Below are 21,745 nucleotides of genomic sequence, written 5' to 3' on the forward strand. Positions count from 1 at the left end.
TGTTACTGAATCCTGGCTACACCCAACAGCAGGCCCGGCAATTATGCTAGCCATTCCAGATGACTATACTCTATTAAGACTTGATCGTACCACCTCTCGAGGTGGAGGTCTTGCCATTATAGCTAAAACTAAATTCCCCCTGATTATTGAGACACCATCCAATGCAGGATCCTGTGAATCCTTAACTGCAAAACTAACCATATCTAATACACAATCTATTTCCATCAACCTCATTTACCTACCACCTGGCCCCTTAGGGTAATTTGAAGAAGACCTTACTAACATCCTATCCAACAATCTCAAGAACTCTTCACAAAGCATTTTATTAGGAGACCTTAACCTGGGTTTTAGCGACCCCACAGATGCTTATGCCATAATAATTAATAATACCTTAGAGGAACTGGGATTTACCCAGAAGATCACGGAGCCCACTCATACCAAAGGTAGAATTCTGGACTGGCTAGCTGCGCATAACTGCCCACTCCTGATCTCTTCTATACTTCCACAGCCTTGGACCGATCACTACTTGATCTTGTTTACCCTAGAGGTGACACCAGCGCAAACAGACAGTATAGCTCCAGAAATAAAAAGAACATTACCCCTGAAAATCTGATCCCATTGATCGCACCCACTTGAACGCCATCCCGGACCACACAGATCCCTTTATGATGGTAGACATATACAATAAAGTCATGCTCTCATCTCTTGATACCATAGCCCCATTGCTGCTGAAAAAGAGCAAACCTAGAAAACACATAAACTCCCCATCTTAAAACCCTCAGACAGGAAAAGCGACGTTGTGAAAAAATCTGGAGATCACATCCCTCCGAAAAAAAATAAGAATAACCTGAGTAGACTAGCCTCCCATTACAAAAAAGAAATGATCCTGGCCAAACAAATGTCCTACAGCACCCGAATCCTACAAGCCAAATCCAACACCAGAGAGCTCTTTACTATACTAAAAGAGGTTGAATCTCCTATCCAGGCTCCTGACTCATGCCACGAGGATAAAAACTGGTGCACGGGTATACAAAATGCCTTAGCCAATAAAATCTCCTCCCTCAAGACAAAGAGAACACTAAAAAAGACTCCCTTCTCTCTACTACTAGACATAGTAGTCTCATCCCTAAAAAAGACTCACTCTATGCAGGCGCACCCCCATGCGCACACTCCCGACTTTAACTTCCACAAATTATCTACCAAAGAGGTAGAAAAGGTCATTCTTACCCTCAAACCATCGAACTGCCATGGAGATCTATGCCCGGCACAACTGATTAAGGACGCTGCTCGTGATCTTGCACCATTTATTACCAAATTAATAAATGCGTAATTCACATCAGGCACCGTACCTAACAATCTGAAACAATCATGGGTCCCCCCTGCTCAAAAAAACGAATCTAGACCCTTCTACTCCCACTAACTACCGCCCCATCACCACAGTACCGTTCCTTCTTAAAATCCTCGATAAAATAGCATGCCAACAAATCCAACATCACCTCAAGCACTTCCAGCTCTTAGGAGTCAGACAGTCGGGCTTCAGGCTTCAACCTGGCACCGAAACTGCAGTCATAGACCTTAAGGCACAGATAGATGAGCTGAGAGATCAGGGTATGACTGCACTACTGCTACTTCTTGATCTCTCAGCTGCCTTTGACCTGGTCGACCACAATATCTTATGTGACCACCTTCAAAAAGCAGCCCACTTCTCTCAAGAGGCTACTGACTGGATCCAATCCTTTCTAAATAACCGCATGATGAGAGTCTTCTCCCTACTAGCAGCAGCTGACCCAATGCCTATCACCTGTGGTGTGCCCCAGGGATCATGCATTTTCCCGACATTGTACATGTTCACGAAGCCCCTTTTTGATGATCTAGATGGTCTGGGTATCACCTATACTAATTATGCCGATGATACCCAGATCCTCATCCCGCTGACGGGGGATTATGACAAGGATTTTGCCTTTGTCAATAGAGTGTACCTCATCATTCAGGCATGGATGGCCTCACACGGTCTATGCCTGAAAGATGACAAAACAGAACTCCTCATTCTAGGATCCTCAAATAACCTTAGCAAATTGGACCAAAACTACTCCTCTTTCATAATTGACAACAATAAGATTACGGTAGTCAAGGAGGTCAAAACCCTCAGCTTCTACCTAGACTCAACTCTCACCTTCAAAAACCAAGTTAATACTATGGCTTCAGCCACATCTTACACATGCAAACTTATCAGAGCAGCTAAACCTTTTCTCTCTCCATCCATTTGTATCACACTAGCCAGGGCGTTGATCCTATCCAATGCTAGTTATTGCTTCGGGATCATTGGTTGCAGTAATGATGATGGGTTCTGCTTCTTCTGTATCGTATGGCACTGGGTGTGGAATTTTCTTGGTGTGCGTCGCTTGGATCCAATTGTTCCGGCCTGACTCTCGCACTGCTGTCTGTGTGACCAGTAGGACTTGGAAGGGGCCCCGCCAACGAGGTGCAAAGCAAGACGATCGTTCAAAGGACTTTACGAGGACCCACTCCCCAGGTCGTATGCTGTGACCGGGGCCCTCGTATCGTACAGGTAAAGTCTCTCGCACCTAGTGATAAATCAAATGCAAATTTTTAGTCAACTGGCTACAGTAATCTGAAAGAAGTACATTTTCAACATTTCGCAAAGAACGACATTTTGGAATGTTCCAGATATTAGCAGGCCTCCCCATAACCACTTCAAAGGGAGAGAGCCCAGTCTTAGTTTGAGGGGTTGTACGCATCGATAACAACACGATCGGTAAGGCGTCCAGCCATTTTAGTTTGGTGCCGGCACACGTTTTAGCGAGCTTGTTTTTGATGATGCCGTTGTGTCTTTCCACTAGTCCAGGTTCTGAGCGTGTCTGGCCGAATGGAACCGTTTATCGATCTGTAATCCCACACATATCTGCAGAATTACAGCAGCGATAAAATGTGGACAATTGGCCGACCAGATGATTCTTGGTAGCCCGAATCTTGGGAAGTACTCTTTTAACATAGTCTTTAAGTAGTCATGGCTGTAGCGTCTTTAACAGGGAAAGTCTCAACCCATTTACTGAAAGCACAGATGACAACTAACATGTACTTCAGATTATTACACCGTTCCATCTCAATAAAATCAAAGTGTATAACCTCGAAGGGGACAGAAGGTGGACCAAAACTTCCCCTAGGAGTTGACGTGCCCTTTCCCACATTATGCTGTAAACAGATCATGCATTCCTTTTTTTTAAAACCTTTATTTAATTCTGGCATGGCAATTAGAGAATAAACAAGTATAGCATATTCGTAGATTTGGATATTTGGATGAACATTATTGACATAGGGCCTCATCACGACTTCGGCGGTAACCCTTAAATCCGGCGGTAGTGCTATTACCGCCGGATTTAAGGGTCCACTGAATCAGGGCTTCGGCGGATTTAGCCCCAGCTCTGAGCTGGGGGGAAATCCGCTGAAAATTCACGCTATTACCGCCGGCAGGAAATCCGCTGATGGTATTAGCGCAAAAAATCCCCATTGAGCCCAATGGGGAATGGGGCATTCCCGAATGGGCTCAGTGGGGAATGGGGACTTACATTACCGCCGAACTCGTGATCCAGCGCTATTAGCGCCGGGGAGTTCGGCGGTAGGGCTAATACCGCCCGCGCTATTAGCGTTACCGTTACCACCCAAGTTGTGATGAGGCCCATAGACTGTTATGTTAATGAAGAGATTTCACAATTATTCGGTAATAGAGTCTTTCTAGTTGTCCTCTTCATCCGAGCTTGATGTCTGAGCTTGTAGATATGATCTCAGAGGGGCCAAATGTCCTTACGTCTGGAGTGGGGTTGTACTCCTTGTACATATATCTCCTCGTTTTCTTGCCTGATGGCCAGCTGTCTAAGTCACGTTTGGAGCGTGGGGGAGGACTGAACAAAGCGTTCAGCTACCTTAGAGATTTTGTCATTCACCCATATGTTTTCCAACATTTTTGTGATTTTACGAGCACATATGTGTGTGGGACCATGAGCCATAACAATCATCATCAAGTTTCCCCAAGCCTTCAGCCAATTTCTTTGACTCTTCTAACGAGGCATCGGCTTGGGTATCCCTTACGGAATCAATACCCTCATCCATGGTACAGGCATTAGTGGCCTCCCTTGAAGTGTATATGTCTGAAGAGAGATCAGTGGCAGTCTGTTTAGCTATCTGATCAGCAAAAGCGTTCCCTTTTCCTACATCATCTACAATTTTCCGATGCGCTGCGCATTTTACGATAGCAAGCTGAGTAGAGAGTGCAAGCGCTGAGAGTAGCCGTACCAGCAGGGAGCCATGCTGGATCTTTGTACCATGTGAAGTTAAGAACCCTCTTTCTGAGCAAAGTCTCCCAAAGTTGTGAACCACCCCAAAGGCACACTGACTATCAGTGTATATATTCACGGTAAGCCCTTCGGAAAGTTCGCACGCTCGGGTCAATCCTATAATCTCTGCGGCCTGCACGGAGTTTTGCGTGATTCTCTTGGTTTCCACGACCTTGCTCAATGTAGTGATTGCATAAGCAGCTGTGGATGTACCATCCGGAAGTTTGAAGCAGGAGACATCGCAAAACAGCTCCCCTTGTGGGTTGTTCAAAGGAGTATCTTTTACATCAATTCTACCCTTTGTCTCTTGTTCGGTAGTGTAAAGACAATCGTGTGACTCTTCATCACTGCAAGCAGTACCTTGTGGGAAAAGTAAGAATTCAGCCGGATTAAGAACACAACACCTCTTAATTTGTATGTGTGGTGCAAACAAGATCAATTCATATCTCATCAACCGTGCGGAAGTGAGGTGTTGCGTTTGAGTTCTGTTCAGTAGAACATCCATAGATTGAGGTACCATCAGGGTTAAAGGATGGCCTAGGACCATTCCCTCGCTCTGTTTTACAGATGCAGCAGGGACGCTCGCAAACATCTTGGCAAAGCGCATGCTACTGGACCAGGGGCGGAAGAAAAGAAACCGCATGGCCTATTCTTCCCTCCATGTTCCTGCGTTAACACAGCCAAAGCACATCCATCACATTCATGCACAAACAACACAAAGGCCTTTTCATAATTTGGTGGGCCCAAAACCGATGCCGAGCACAATGCAGTCTTGAGCAAATCAAATGCACGCTGGTGCTCCATGTTCCACGTCAATGGCGAAGAAATGCCCTTCTTCGTCAGAGCCAACATCGGCTTAATCACTAGTGAAAAGTTGGGGATCCACTGCCTACAGTAAGAAGCCATTCCTATCAAGGCTCTAACTTCTTTCTGTGTATTTGGGACAGACATGATAGAAATGAGTTTTATCCGTTCAGGTGTCAATCTTCTTCCCTCCTTTGACAGGTGATACCCTAAATAGGCGACCTCCTGACAACAATATTGACATTTTTAAGCAAAGCTTTATGTCCATGTTTAGCCAGGTGAATAAGTAACAACACAGTGCCCTCCTTACAAGCGCTCTCTGAGTCAGCGGCTGACAACAAGTCATCAACATATTGAAGCAGTGTACAAGTAGAGGGCAACTCAAGGGTATCGAGCTGTTCTTTCAAAGCCCTACTGTAGATGCTAGGACTTTCCGTGTAACCTTGCGGTGTGTATAGGAATACTAAAGAAAGCATTCTTTAGATCCACAACACTAAAGTGAGTAGCTGAAGCCGGGATCATAGTCAATATCGTCGTCACATCAGGCAAAATTGGAAATTGTGGAGCGACAATCTTATTGATGGCACATAAATCAATTATGAAACTAAAAGGAATTGCATTATCGCCTTTTTTGTACACAGGCAACATCGGACTATTGCACAAACTACCTGCAATTTCCTCAATCACCCCTCGATGCACAAAATCAGAGACGATGCATTTCAAAGCTTGCTCACCATCGACTGAAATCTTATACTGTGGAATACGTGGCAGCTTCACTCCATGTTTCAAGACAATTCTAACAGGCTCAATTTGCAAAACACCGACATCATTGTCGTCAATTGCCCACAAACACTCCGGAACATCACTAAATTCCGGCGGCAAAGGTCTGGTCAAGAATTGAGAGACAGAAAGTTGCTGTGGTGAAATTGTCAAACGCGCTCCATCAGGAGAACAATGAATTACCGCATTTAATTCCTTCAACAGATTCAACCCCAGCAAATTCTCTCCACAGTTGGAAATCAAAAGGAATGGACAATGGTCCTTAAAGGGACCCAGATAAATAAGCACCGGCGAAGAAACTGGACAGACAACTGGTGTGCCAGAAAACCCTACAGAAACATTGGTTTGCCCTGACAGTGGAATGTTTGGAACCCAAGAATGATCAATGGAACACTTCTGTGCCCCTGTATCTATCAAGAATAGATGTTTCCTATTTCCCACTATCATTTCAACGTAGGGACCTTTCTGATTAACGGGAATAGGCGTTTGTTCCAAACCCTGCTTCGGGCAACCCTAACGAAACAGAATGTCGTCGAAAGGAAGTTCTTCAGAAAGGTAAGCGGCAGAAGGATGGTCGAAAATGTTTCTAATATCCACACTTGGTGCCTGATTATCCTGTGATAAAGGTTGCTGTGAATCTTGTGTAAACTGACCTCTACCAGGGCCCCCTACACCCGGGTGACCTCTGGATTATTTACCCATATTCCCAAATGTGTAATTTGACCTCTGTCGGAGGATCGAGCATTGTGCATGCCAATGACCCTATTGTCTACAATATGCACACTGGTTAATGTTTACCGGACCCAAGGGCACATTTCCTTGTGGAACATACTGACCTCTAAATTGTGAATTACCCCCTCTAGGGCCTCTAACGATTTGCTGCAATAGTACCTTTGTCTTTAAATTACCCTTTCTCTTTTCAACTCTTTCCTTTTCATTATTGACTCGATTCTCATAGTACTGAGCCATCTGCAGTACTTCTGATTGAGACTTTTCTTGCCAAGTGCTCTCAGAAGACATCATTTGCGACTGGATGTCAGGCAGCAGTCCACGCACAAATTTGTCTACCGTCTACGAATAATCTTTTCACAGACTTTGTGCCTAGGTCTGTCAACTGAAATCTGAGAATACCTGTTCAAACCGATTAAAGAACTCGGTAGCACCCTCAGACTTCCCTTGGACACAGGCAGTAAGCTTGTCCCAAATAATTCTCTTTTCTGGAATTATAGTTTTCAATTTCGCAACAATTCTGTCAGGTAAAGTTAATATCACCTGAGGTGGTCTTTCGCCAGCTGGCCTTTCTCCATCGAGTCTAATTATGTTAGCCCATGTATCTCCTAACCCTGCTTCATCGTCTATAGTCCTAACCTGTTTCCACAAATCTACGGGCAGGAGTATGGGAAATAACAGATCAATATCACTGAATACTGAGGATTGCAAAACAGACTCTATTTCTTTATAGAACCCTGTTGGATTTTTCCTAATGTCGGGAATAGATTGTTTAATGGTGTTCACTTCCTGTCTCGAAAATGGGACGTGAACAAACTGAGACACATAGTGTGCAGGGATATCCTGAGCTGGCGTACCTGCTACAGCGTTATCAGGGATCTCTACTTTCGGGACAAATGTCGGAGGAACCTCTCTCATAGGCAACTGAGAAGTAGGCAACTCCGAACGCTTACTAAGCAACAGAGCCAAATCGAGCGCTAAAGCAGCCGAAGAAGTGTCAAATGAAAAAGCTCTCTTGTAAATACCCAATAACTCTACGGGACAACAAATCTTTCTTTTTACACACTAATCGTGTAGGTATTCTACCATTACCTGTATCACTTTCCTCTGCATTTCTGGCATATACTGACTATAGGTGAAATAAACATCAACAGGAGTTATCGATGTGTCTGAGATCCATCTAATTGCGTCTTTCGTGCAAATTCGCATTTCCTCAGATATCGATTTACGACAACGAAGTCATCGTTTCTGCACATACATAATGTCCAAACTATCTCCATCTTCATCCTCATTCTGTAACCTTTCCAACTCCTTTCTATACTCAAATACCCTCTCAACATGCTGTTGCACTTTCTCCTCAGTGTCTCTAGAGAACGCTAAAGTGTTCTGATCCCTCAACCTATGTGGGAGATCTATATCGTTTAGCTTGCCCCACATTACACACAAATGAATCCCTAATCCCTCAATAAAAACATTTTTCTCAGGAAAATTGTCCATATTAGAAAGTGTGGAAAAAACATTAGCTTGATCACCCTTCTCCATACAATGGTTAGCCCACGCAATCAACTCACGTTTCTTCTCTGGAGGTACAGTATTGCGAGTGACAACCCTCGATCCCGCTCCCTGATCTACTACAAGCGGCATAGAACCACATGGAAGAGGGAGAGTAGGTGAGTTCAACGGAGGTGCTATCACTGGTACAACAGGCAAAAGTGGAGGAACAGGTGGAGGAGCAACTACAAAAGGAGGACCGACGACTGGAGGGAGAGGAACAGCAGGAGGTGGCGCAGTGGCACCAGGCCTTCGTTCATTTAATAGTTTATCGATAAGTTCATCGGAAACATGAAAGTATTTAGAAGGATAGATTTTCTGGATACCAAGTGAGAAAGCCCTATCCATATTCCTAGCTGACTCAGACTGTTCATCTTGCTCATATAACAACGCTTTTTCGGCGTTCGTTTTATGACGGCGTGCATGTTTTTCTCTACTCTTAAGCTGCTGTAAAGCTTCTTTCTTCCAATTTCGTAATACGTCAAATGCTTCAGGTCTAGCCTTTTTCTTCAATAAAATTGATTCTAAGTATTCAATATGAGGAATTGCAAAACTACCATTGATTGGCCACTGAAGCTCAGAAGCATGTCTAGTTTGTCTGTGCCAAATAACATTAAACACTATACTACCAATGCCATGCTTACAGTACATAGTACAAGCCGGCGACCCCTCCTGTGGCGCCGGATGGCTAAATTCCCAAGATTGTCTGTTACTGCGGAATAACGCCCTGAAGCAGGCAGACAATTTCCCAGGCATATCAGAAATACTGGTGTTACCTGGTCAATAATTGTACTTGCAAGAACAATGCCCCAAAACAAATGATCAGGATACTTAATTGGGTCACGACCCACCTGATCATGCCTAAGGAGGTCCGATCGGATTTCAAAGTTTTCTAACAAATTTTACCTTGTGTTTGGTGATTTCGGCAAATCTGCCCGGCTCGATAAGTGGCCCCTCGTCAAGATGCCGACTCGGACTGCGTAATCACCGTTCAGGGATCGGGCCGTGCAGTGCTGCTGAGGTGTTGCTTCTCATTCAGGAAAGGGGCCCCCTTTTACACTGTCCGATCCCGGTCCGATAGCCGCGTCAACCTTCAATGAGCTGGCATCAATCTTGAGGGTCCCTATTCAGGTGGCATCTGTGAAAGCAAAAAGAAGATATCGAGGCTGAGTACCCCAAAAGAAAATACACCACACGCGGGTTCAAAAGATACACAGATCTTTATTCTACAAATGAACAGTTTCAAAGGACAAAGCAACAGATAGCTATCAAGCCCTCAGTACAACACAGCAAATACCAGCCCTTTTCGGTGTGTGCAGTGAGTGGGGCTGTACAGTAGAATAGTCGCACCTTTTATACAATACAAAACATGATGTCCAGCCCACCTATAAGTTAATGAATCTCGGATCTAGGGTTCGTGCTGAGTTCACTTCTAATCTATGCATCTATTCATCTAGGGGTTACCCTTAATACATTTTCCAACAAGTTAGAATAGCAACAGTGTGTCTTTGGATTACACATTGAGCCTTCGCACATATCTCATACAATATAGTCAAACAAGTGTTCACATTAAATGCTCGAACATTATTGCGCATAATATATGTTCATGGATTAGTTTCGTTGGCACAGGTAATCCTTTATCCACAGGTCAATGAAGGACAAGTTCTCATTACATGATCCTAACATTTGGCCTGCGGGCAGTTTATACATTACTGCAGAGTTCAAGACGACCATGTTACACGCAGAACAACACTGTCCACCATCTTAGAACACAGGGTGACTTTAGACTTAGAATCTAAAATGGCGGATGAACCTAAAATGGCGGCTAATACTGATCTAAGGTCAGGACCTTGCAACGCGTATTTCTTCGCAGAGTGACTGGGTTTAGGCCAATATATATAATAAAGGAGGCATAATATGATTTCCCGTTCAACAACCTGATTTCTCTATAGGTCAGTCTGACTCCACACAACCAATTCCTGCATTAGGCTTGGGCAGCCGCATGGACTCTCGCTCCCACATGGATGGCCGCCGTTGTGTGTCTGTGAATTCTTAAAAGAACCTTATCTTTTAACAGCGTTTGAATAACATCAGTTTCTCCAAGCAGGAAAATAGTGTTTCAGGAAGAAAGGAAGGTCAAAGCACTTTCCGCGTGTCATTTGCTAATACCACTGGTAAATGTAGACAGAAACATGTTATCTTAATTATTGATGATGATACCTAATGACCAGATTAAACAAAACATGTTTTTAAAAAAGCTTCAGGGATTTGCACGCTTTGTAGATTTATTTCCATCAAACACAACATCTCTACTGTAAGGAACTCATGGTGACAACAAGTAAGACTGACACAAATTATCACAGCTCCAGGGTGTTTATTTGAACAATGAAAGGTGTATGCAGGTTGGAAAAATGCCTAATCTGATCTATATCTAAGATGGGGACAAACACCGACCATAAAATAAAAATAAGGCGGTCGTATTGGCGTTGTGTCTAACTAAAAAGACCTATACTAAGAAAGCAAATTGACAATTCCTTACGCTAGATACAAAAGGGTGTATGATAAGTTTCAAGAAAGAAAGAAGTGTTCTCAAATAATAAGTCAGGAGGCAGTAGCCTGGGTCTCCCTTCCCCACAGTTAATGCACAGGGTAAGGCTGGAGCTTGGAGCTTGCAGCACAGTACTGTCTCTGGCTTCTCTAGCACAAGACGACAGTTCCTTTTGATCTCAAGTTCTTTGATGGCCAAGTCTTGTTTCTTTAGAAAGTCACTTCCCCTTGCAGACCAGAGGTGTTAGAAAATGACAAATGTTCCTTTAACAAATGATAGTTCTCTTGGGTGATATTGGGTCACCTCTGGGTCCCCCTCTTCCGGGGCCGACACTTCTTAGCTCTAAGCTACGGTTCACACAGGGTGTTTTTTCCACCCTCGAGTCTCCCTCTTCTGGGGCTGAACCTTCTTATTCTGTAACTCTGTTTTCTTCTGTTTAAACTTTGGGTGATAGCTCTCCTATCTGCACTTGGGTGACGACTTCACCCTCGGATCTCCCTCGGTTGGGCTCAGGCCCCTCTCTACTGTCAGTGTTTGAGTATTAGCTTCGGCCCGAATCTCCCTTGTCCGGGCTCAGACCCTTTTCTGCCTCCCCTTTCTGAGTTTTCTATGGCTTTCTCCTCTATGTAGCGGGATCGAATTCCCTTACTTTCTTAATGTTTGTTCACACAGTTCGGTAGACACCCCTCTTCTGGGTTCCCCTTTGTCATAAATCTGTTTCTCTGGACTTTTAGACTTCATCCCTTCTCTCGGGCATCCCTCCTTCGGACAAACTATTGCCTTTGCGGTGCTTTCAAATGGGTTCAAAGGTTCACAGGATTCACGTCCCTTTCTTTCATTCACCATGCAGGATTCACTTCCCTTACTTCTAGTCAACTTGCGGATCAAAGTCTTTTGAATGTACAGGGCTTTTTCTCGACCCTCTCTGAAGACCACGTTGCTTCCTTTGGCAGCCTTTTCTTTGGCCTTTTGGGTTCCGTAGTTCGCTTCTAGAGGGGTGCCAACAGAGTCTCTCGAGGTAGCACTCATGTGGTGCCTGCTTCCCTCTTTCGCTGGTCTCCCCTTAAACCTCTTTTTATAGTTCATTCACAGTTTTTTGCCATATGCCTCAATCTTGCCACTTTGTGATCTTTACTCAAAACAGCCCAGTTTTTATCGGTTCTCCCCTGACTCACCGGCTGCACTGAACCGCTTGGCTTTTGGCACCTTCGAAGTCAAGGCCAGTAGAACGGGCGTGGTAGATTCCCTCACTCCTGCTTGCGTTATTGTTCACGGTCCCCTCATTTAAGGTTCTGCGAGACTTGGACGAAAAGGGGCAAGGTTACTTTCGGCCTCGCCACCCTCTCACTTCCTACTGCCATTCTCCTTCTTTTGAACTGCCGCCTGGTAGCCGTCTCATCATGATGTCTGCTATGCTCGCCTTTCTTGCCTTGCTCATACTGCTCTCTCCTGCTCCACCTTTTATCCGTGTGGGGAAAGGGAAGGGCCGTCAGGTGTGTGTGATTTGAGTCAATTGCCTGACTTTGCCTGACCCTCAGGACGGGACATGTCAGGTACATAGGTTTAACATTAGTTTGCAGTTTTGAGTGTGAAACAGTATTCATGTAAAAGAAAGGGAGGTTTGGAGTACCAGAGCATCTTAAGGGACGGGATAGGGACGGTTGGTGAAATGAGCAAGAGTGACCGGGATGTAAAACTGAACAGAAGGGATTGTGAAATAAACAAGGGAAATTATGGGAAGTGTAGTATGTTACCTGAGCAGGTTGGGAATACAGGAAATAATAATTGGAGGGACACTAAAAAGAATGATTGGGAGTATTCTGATGGGAAATGTAAAAACAAGGACTCGAAGAAGGATGGTATTCTGAAGGCGGCGGGGTGAGTGATGGATTCATCAGAGGCAGATGAATCTTATTTATTTTTTAAAAGGAAGCTTATTGAATGGAAGGGAGGTCGAGTTGATATATCCCACACACTCTTCAGGGACCTCGTCTTCCTCATCCCTTTCTCCAATGTAATACTGCGTCTCACCTGGGTCAATCTCCCAAGCATAACCTGGGGTTCCCCTATTCAGGGGATCTCCCCCACTGGTCCACCCCCAGGAACTGGATCCAGCAGCAATGGGCGTGTCCTGGCCAGCTGGATAAGGGAATCCCAGGTTCTTACTGGGAGATTACCCTCAGGTTTCTCACACTATTCCATGATTTATATGTCCTCAAACTAGGCAGATGGAGCTTTGGGTAAGGTGGAGGACAGGGAGCACTGCATTAGGCCATATTTGGGCTTCAGTCTTAAGTTTCATCGTGTCCTTAAACAGTTTTTCCTCATCTCTTAAAGCAATGCTCGGAAAGAATCAGCGGAGTTTGTGGAGAGATTTAGAATAGCTCACATGGATTGAGCAAATATGTTATCAGTAGTAAGTAGTAGTTCACCAAAAGGGCATGAATCATGCCCTTTGGGTGTACTAATACATACTACTTTAAAAGTACAGTAGTAGCCTAAATGAAATGTTTAAGGCATACATCAATTTAGATTCTGGTATTTGGGTACATCTTCCATTTATGATGTAGAAAACGAGATACAAATGGTTATGTATTGATTTCTTTATCAATATTTCCAGTTGGTTTATCATGTGATTTGTGTTCTCATGTATCATGTGAAAGTCAATCAGATCTACAAAACTGAGTAGTATTTTAAGCGGGTGGAAACATTTCATGTTGCATGCTACTAGCCAGCCATAATAATTCACTTGCCACCTTAATTCTACACATACACAGAGAGTACACCATTGCTAACTAGCCACGAGTCAATTATCAGTAGCCAATGGGCTAGTGTAGTGTGACGGTGACTCAGTGAGTGCCCATTCTGAGCACTGATTTTAAGTATTGAAAGTCAAACATTCAGAACTAATTGCACCTTCCTGCAAGAGAAACATTTTGCTCCAAGATGAGGAGAGCATGTTGAACACCATTGTAGCTAACAATGCTAGGAGCTTATGGCGTGTGTTAAATGAGATGGTTGGCTCGCAGTCAGCACTCCAGGGAACGGCTGTCCGGGAGGAGGCTTCAGTTGCTTTTTATGGAACTTTACTGGGTAAGACATAGGCAAAGGAGCTCCATCAGAGGTACAAGATAGGAAAAGTAGGGTGGAACCTGGATATAACAAAGGACAAAGTACTTGGGCTGATAAAAAGAGCTAGCAACTCCAGAGCCCCGGGCCCAGATGGACTCTCGATCCAAATCTTTAAACAGCCACCAGAAGAGTGGGCATCCTTCTGCATGAATCTGTTTGGGGGGATCATGATCAGGCGAAAGGGGTCCGTTAAAAGGAAAACGGAAGTGATAGTACCGATATTCAGGAAGGGGGATAGGACGGATCCAGAGAGCTATCGCCCTATCACTCTTCTTGATGTCTTGGGGAAGGTTTTTGCATCCCTTATCCTGGCTAGATTGAAGCGCTGGGTAATGGACTCTGGGCATTACGACGTGAGACAGACAGGATTTGTGCAGGAAGTGTAGCCTGAATTTGTTTCTGTTGAATATCCTTAAGGTTAGAGCCATACAAAAGCAACAGAAAATTGATATTGCTTTTATCGATTTTGCGAAATCATTCAATAGTATGGATCGGGAGTCACTCTGGACCAAAATGATAGTGTGGTATTGCCCGAAAGATCTTCTGGCACCAATAAGAGCATTATACTCAAACACATCTATCCAGATTAGATTAACCCAGAAGGGTCTTTTATCCAGAGAAATCCCCACAGCAAGCAGTCTGAAACAGGGCTGCCCACTCCTCGCGCCAGAGTTGTTCAACTTGTTTATATCAGATCTAATGGCAACAATGGAGGCCTGCGGTGCATTTCTGCCAAAAATCAATGGTGAGTCTGTAGGCTGGATGTTATATGCAGACGATCTGGTCGCTCTGGATCAAACGCTGATCAGACTGCAAAGAAAACTAGACACCCTCAGATCTCCTGGAAAACCTAAAGGGCAGTGAAAGTAATCTATTCACCTGGTTACTGGGGAATGAAATGGTGGACATCCCAAGAAAGGCTAAATATCTGGGAAGCCTAGATGACAACCCACGCAAATTGGAACTGAATGCTAGAGATGATAAATGTGGCTGCACAAGGACTTAGTATACATAATACGTTGGGTAATTTCTCACTAGTACTGGAGCTGAAATTGTATTAGCAAAATGTTATCCCCATTATAGCGTACGGAGCAGAAGCCTTGTTATGCTTGCCATGGACAATCTGGCCAACGCTGGAAGACTTGTTCTGGAAAAAAGTACTCCACCTGCCCAGAGGAATACCAATACCAATAATAAGACATGAGCTAGGGCTCCTTTCAATATACGTCATAGTGGCTTGGAAGTCCCTATTGCTATACCGAACACTAATGATCGAGAAAACCCCCCTGCATTTCAAGATACCGAAACCCAAACAAAATGGGAACAAGTGGGATGGAGTCATAGAACTTAGGCGAGAGCGCTGTGCCACAATACTGTGTGAGGCAGGCATCAATGAAGCACTGGTGTGGTCCAACCTGGACACAGCTAAAAATAAAATATGCAGTGGGATTGCATCTCTACTGAAGTGCTCAAATCCAGGTTTAAGCTCTTTGCACATCTTGGCAAGGAACCAAAGGCTATGAACACACTGCATAGATACCTACTTTGTCCCAGTCCTAAACATTGGGCCTCATTACAAGTTTGCCGGTCCGGTAACTACGGGACCTGGTGGACGTTCTGGCACCCGCGAGCAGAGCATGTCAGATGCACCGGCACCATTCACGAATGGTGCCGGTGCATCCAGCTTCCCCATTCCCATTGAGTTCTAAGGGGCTCAAATGGGACTGGAGAAGAATATTTTCAGGCCCCCCGGAATGGGTGATTACCGGGTCCGGCAAGGCCGTAATGACCCGGTAATTCCCCATTCCAGGGCGCCGGAAAAAAATGATACCAGCGGTAGCCATGCCTGTACTACAGGCACGGCTACTGCCAGGGCCATAATGAACCCCATTGTGCCATTATTATGAGATTTAGGATTAATTTACTACACACGCAAGAGATCCTCAAAACTCATAATCGCGCTGAGAGAAATGTGGAGAAATGTAGACTTTGTAAAATCCACAAAGAAACACTGACACTTTTGACACTCTACTTTATTTATTTATTTATTTATATTTATATAGCGCGCAAACAGCCCAAGGACATTGAAGCGCTGTTAGTTGCAAGAGCTTAGTTACAGAGGTACAGGCGTGGTAGCAGTCGTTGGCACATTATAAATCATTACAGACATTAGGCCTCATTACAAGTATGGCGGTAAGGCAACAACGGCACCGGTATCGCTACCCGCACCGTTGTTACCATACCACCATACTACGAGTTCTGCTCGAGGGTGCCCTTGCAGCCACCTGGTCTGACCAGGTGGCCGTACCGGAACCCGCGAGCAGAACTTGATGGTAATACCTGTACCGTTATTAACGGTACCAGTGCTACCACCCTCCCCATTCCCATTGAGCCCTATGGGGCCGAATGGGGATAGGGAGTCCTTTATTACCGGCACCCCCAAATGGGCAATTACCGGGTCCGCCAAACTCGCCATGACCCGGTAATTTCCCATTTGCGGGTGCTGGAAAAAAATGGATACCCGCGGCAGCCGTGCCTGTACTACAGTCATGGCTACCGCCAGCCTTGTAATGAGCCCATAGTTATCATTCCAGCTTATGCAATTGGTATTTACAGCTTATGCAGTGGGTCATATGTATAGTATTCATGCTGATACAAGGGACCTTATGAGAAGAGGATGGTTTTCATTGCTTTACGGAAAGCGAAGAGGGAAGCCTCACCTTGGATTGTGGGAGGTAGGGCATTCCAGTGTGTGGGTGCGAGATATGGGAAGCTGGATCTGCCCGCTCTGGCTCTTTTTACTAGTGGCACACAGAGCATGTTGGTATAGGGTGATCTGATTGGTCTTGTAGAGAAGACGGGGTGGATCCTTTGTGAGAGGTAATCAGAAGCAGTGAGGTGAATGCACTTGTGGGTCAGTGTCAGAGCTTTGAAGATGATTCTTTCCTTTATTGGGAGCCAGTGGGCTAGTTTTCTGGCCTCCGAGATGTGTTCCCTTTTAGCGATGCCTTGGGCTGCACAGAGAGCACTGTTCTGGATGACCTGTAGCCTCTCCAGGTTTTTATTGGATGTTCCTAGAAAGAGTGCATTGCAGTAGTCTAGCCTGGAGCCAGTGATTGCTCTGGCTATATTTGTGCAGTTCTTTTTGGAGAGAAAGGGCCTGACTGCGTTGATCAGTTTAGAATGATATGCGGCTGAAGAGGCAATTGCGTTGACTTGTCTGTCCATGGATAGGTTGGAATCCAAATAGACTCCAAGAGTTTTGACTGAATCTGCGACAGGTATTTTGATGGCGTCGATGGTGAAGTGACTAAATTGGGAGTCTAGATTCTTTAGCGTCTCGGGGGAACCTACCAGGAGGAGTTTGGTCTTGTCAGAGTTGAGGCATAGTCCATTGTCTGCCTTCCAGGCTTGGATGGTTTTGTAGAGGTTGTTAAGGGTCAGGGAGTCAGTGTCATAGTTGCCAGTGAGGGTGACAAGGATCTGGGTATCGTCCGCGTAGTTGATGTAGGAGATGTCCATAGCGTCGAGGATGAGGAAGAGGGGTCATGTGAAGATGTTGTAGAGGTTCGGGGAGAGGCAGGAGCCTTTGGACACACCACAGAGTATGATGGTGGGTGAGGCGGAGGCTAAGTCAGAGAATACTTGCATGGTTCTGTCTTGTAGGAAGGAGGTGATCCATGCTGCAATAACAAAACTGAGAACACACTTCTTGGGGGAGTTTGTACAGGAAATACCCTCTAGAAGCGCATCAGAATGGTGGGATAATTTGTGCTGGGGGGAAAAATGTGAAACTGATCTTTGCATTAACAAAGTTTATCATAGAAATATTTAAATTGTTTTAAATCAATGAGACCTTAATCAGAGAGGGATTTTTTAAGCTGAAGTGTTTTTACATTTTGTTTTGTGACAAGGTTATACATGAAGTATAATGTAATATAGAATGTATTTTTATGTTCACCTACACAGTATTTTAAAGTATAGATTCCCCATCTCTCTTTTTCTCTTTTTTTCCCTTACTTCATTACTTTACATTTCTCTTATTTTCATTTCTTTCTGCTTTCCCCTTCTTGGATTGTTTTAGAGTGTCTGTTTATAATTAACAGTGGCGTGTCCTTTTAATTGTACTACTCTGATGCATAAACTAAGTGGTAAAAAATAATAAAAATAATAAAGGATGCCTCTGCTTCTTTCAACAGGCAACAAGCAGCCATCCGAGGATGCATGCTGGGGAGAGGTCCTACGAGTGCACGGAATGTGATAAGCACTTTAATCCGACATCAAAGCTGAGAAGACAGCTGAGATCCCACACAGGGGAAAGATCTGTCAAGTGGTCAGAGTGTGAGAAAGATTTCATTTATAGCTCAAATCTGCAGCAGCATCAGAGGACCCATACTGGGAAGCAGCCAAACCAGTGCTCAGAGCGTAAGCAAAGCTTCACTCAGAACTCAAATCCGTGCCAGCATCAGAGGATCCATACTGGGGGGCGACCATACCAGTGTACAGAGTGTGAGAAAAGTTTCACTGACAGATCAAATCTGCATCAGCATCATAGGATCCACACTGGGGTTCGACCCTACCAGTGTACAGAGTGTGATAAAAGCTTCACTCTGAGCTCATATCTGCAGCAGCATCAAAGGATCCATACTGGGGAACGACCATACCAGTGTACAGAATGTGAGAAAAGTTTCACTGACAGATCAAATCTGTACCAGCATCAGAAGATCCATACTGGGGAGCGACCCTACCAGTGCTCAGAGTGTGGGAAAAGCTTCACTCAGAGATCAACTCTGTCCAAGCATCAGAGGATCCATACTGGGGTACGACCATACCAGTGTACAGAGTGTGAGAAAAGCTTTACTGTGAGCTCACATCTGCAGCAGCATCAGAGGATCCATACTGGGGCGCGACCATACCAGTGTACAGAATGTGAGAAAAGCTTTACTGTGAGCTCACATCTGCAGCAGCATCAGAGGATCCATACTGGGGAGAGACCATACCAGTGTACAGAGTGTGATAAAAGCTTCAATCAGATCTCAGATATTCAGAAGCATCAGGTGATCCATACTGGCGAGCGGCTATACCAGTGTATGGAGTGTGATAAAAGCTTCACTCTGAGCTCAAATTTAAAGCAGCATCAGAAGATCCATACCGGGGTGCGACCATACCAGTGTACAGAGTGTGGGAAAAGCTTCACTCAGAGGTCCAATCTAAAGCAGCATCAGAAGATCCATACTGGGATGCGACCATACCAGTGTACAGAGTGTGGGCAAAGCTTCACTCAGAGCTCCAATCTAAAGCAGCATCAGAGGATCCATACTAGGGAGCGGCCCTACCATTGTACATAGCGTGATTAAAGCTTCACTCTGAGCTCACTTCTGCACCAGTATCAGAAGATCCATACTGGTGAGCGACCATACCGGTGTACAGAGTGTGTGAAAAGCTTCACTCAGAGATCACATCTGCACATTCATCAAAGTATTCATACAGGAGAGACGCCCTATCAATGCACAGAATGCAAGAAAAGCTTCAGTGACCCCTCAGCCCTGAGCAGTCAACAGAGGATCCATACAGGAGGGAAGCCCTATGGGTGCACAAAATGTGGTAAGCACTTTAAACTTGCATCAAGCCTGATGACTCATAAGAGATCCCACACTGGACTGAAACCATAACAGTGTAGAGAGTGTGAGAAGCGCTTCACTCGCCAATTAACTCTGACTAACCATACTAAGATACATACTGGGAAGCGGCCATACCAGTGCTCAGAATGTGTGAAGAACTTCACTCATAGATCGAGTTTGATCCAGCATCAGAGGATCCATACAGGAGGGAAGCCGTATGAGTGCACAGAGTGCAAGAAAAGCGTCAATGACTACTCAGCCCTGAGCAACGAGCAAATGATACATACTGGGGTGAAGCCCTATGGGTGTACAGGATATGATAGTGATATGTTATGATAGTTTATTTATATAGCGCCTATACACAATGTGTTTCAATGCGCTTCAAGGCCAGGGAGGGAACAAGGGAAAATATAATGGGTCTCATTACAAGTTTGCCGGTCCAGTAACTACGGTACCAGTAAGCTTGCTGGTACTGTAGTTACCAGACCGGCAAACTATGAGTTCTGCTTGCGGGTGCCTTTGCGCCCACGAGGTCTGACCTGGCAGGCGTACCGGCACCCGCGAGCAGAGCATGTCAGATGCACAGGCACCATTCACGAATGGTGCCGGTGCATCCAACCTCCCCATTCCCATTGAGCCCCAAAGGGCTCAATGGGAATGGGGAGCAATGCATTCCGGCTCCTGGCAATGGGGAAATACAGGGTCTGCCAGGGTTGTAATGGCCCTGTATTTCCCCATTGCCAGGTGTCATAAAAATGTGCAAGTTTGGGGGCAGCCTGCCGGTTTCACCGGCAAGGCTTCCGCCAAACTTGTAATGAGGCCCAATGACATTCTTACAGGCCATGAACAGTAAGGATGTAAAATTAACTATCGTACTCGGCCTGCCGACATTTCTGGTAGAGCTGGAGAAAAACAAAAGGTGAGGGAGGGGGGTGCAGAAAGGGAGGGGAAGAACAAAACAAGCGACTATCAGACAGTGCTGGGGGGAACAAGCAAGGGTATGGGGGAAGACAGACAAGGTTGCTATCATACTAGGTCCAGGGACAATTCTGATAGTGTAAGTGCATAGGAAAAGGGAGAGGATGAGAGAACAGAGAGTAAGCAGTCACAAAGAGTGGAGAAGCAAGAGGGGAGAGCGAAAACAATTGCAGAGGTCAGTAGTGACACATCATGTTGCAGCCAGGATACAAGATGAAGATGAGAACAGCATGATTCAGGGCCACCGTTAGTACAAGATGCAAAGGAAGTCCAGCATGAGAGTTGACAAAGGGTGACGCACCGTGAATCAATGAAGTCCATGAAAGTCAAATCCAGCATTGGCCACAAGACGGTGATGGTGAAACCAGAAAATATCAGGACAGAATCCTGCAGAAGTAGGCTGGAGGTGGGGGAGGGGTAGCAGGGTAGAAGAATCAAGCAAAACAGGCAACAGCTGTGTGGTAGAAGAGGGGTGGGGATGGCTTGTGGGGCCAGAGGGAGAAAACGCATGTTGGTGCATGCTTACCTGCTGTGTGAGCAGGGGTTTGGGCCCTGAGTCCTCCTGGTCCAAACAGGCCCAAAGCAGAATTGCTTTTCTTCATCTGCCCTTTGCTTTGGACGCCCGGGGAAGAGACGCCCTTGATCTAAGAGTTAAGAGCAGAAAGGAAGAGGCAGGGCTAAGAAGGTGGGCAGTGCTTAGGCCAGGTGACCTAGACCCACTTGCACCTGCTCCCCATCTGCAAAGAAAAAGAGGCTGGAGGGCTCCTTGAGTAGGGAAAAAAGAGAGGCAACACGAAGGCACCAGGAAGGCACCAGATGGGCGGGGCTTGATAAGTGGGGAAAAAGAGTGGCAACCAGGAAGGCACCAGGTGGGCGGGGCCTATGCCAGGTGACCTAGACCCACTTGCACCTGCTCCACATCTGCAAAGGAAAAGAGGCTGGACCGCTCCTTAACTAGGGAAACGGAGCTGCAACCAAGAAGGCACCAGGTGGGCAGGGCTTGCTAAGTGGGGAAGAATAGCGGCATGTAGTAAGCACTTTAATCGTGCACCAAACCTGATGACTCATCAGAGATCCCACATCAGAGGGAAACCCTACCAGTGTACAGAGTATGAGAAGAGCTTTACTCGGAATACATGTCTTTAAAGGCATCTGAGGTGACATACTAGAGACCAGCATTACTAGAGTACAGAGCGAGAGAATCTTTATTCATATAACTAAAAGCCATGTGCATGTCGGACAAGGACTTC

At 45.4% G+C, this 21,745-nt stretch overlaps 1 pseudogene; it reads left to right on the plus strand.

The window, feature by feature from the left end:
• The window catches only part of LOC138528231 (zinc finger protein 208-like), a 262,378-nt pseudogene that overhangs the window by 92,441 nt on the left and 148,192 nt on the right, over positions 1–21,745 (plus strand).

This window comes from Ambystoma mexicanum, chromosome 7q, assembly GCF_040938575.1.
Source record: "Ambystoma mexicanum isolate Mex_15411 chromosome 7q, UKY_AmexF1_1, whole genome shotgun sequence".
Classification (NCBI taxonomy): domain Eukaryota; kingdom Metazoa; phylum Chordata; class Amphibia; order Caudata; family Ambystomatidae; genus Ambystoma; species Ambystoma mexicanum.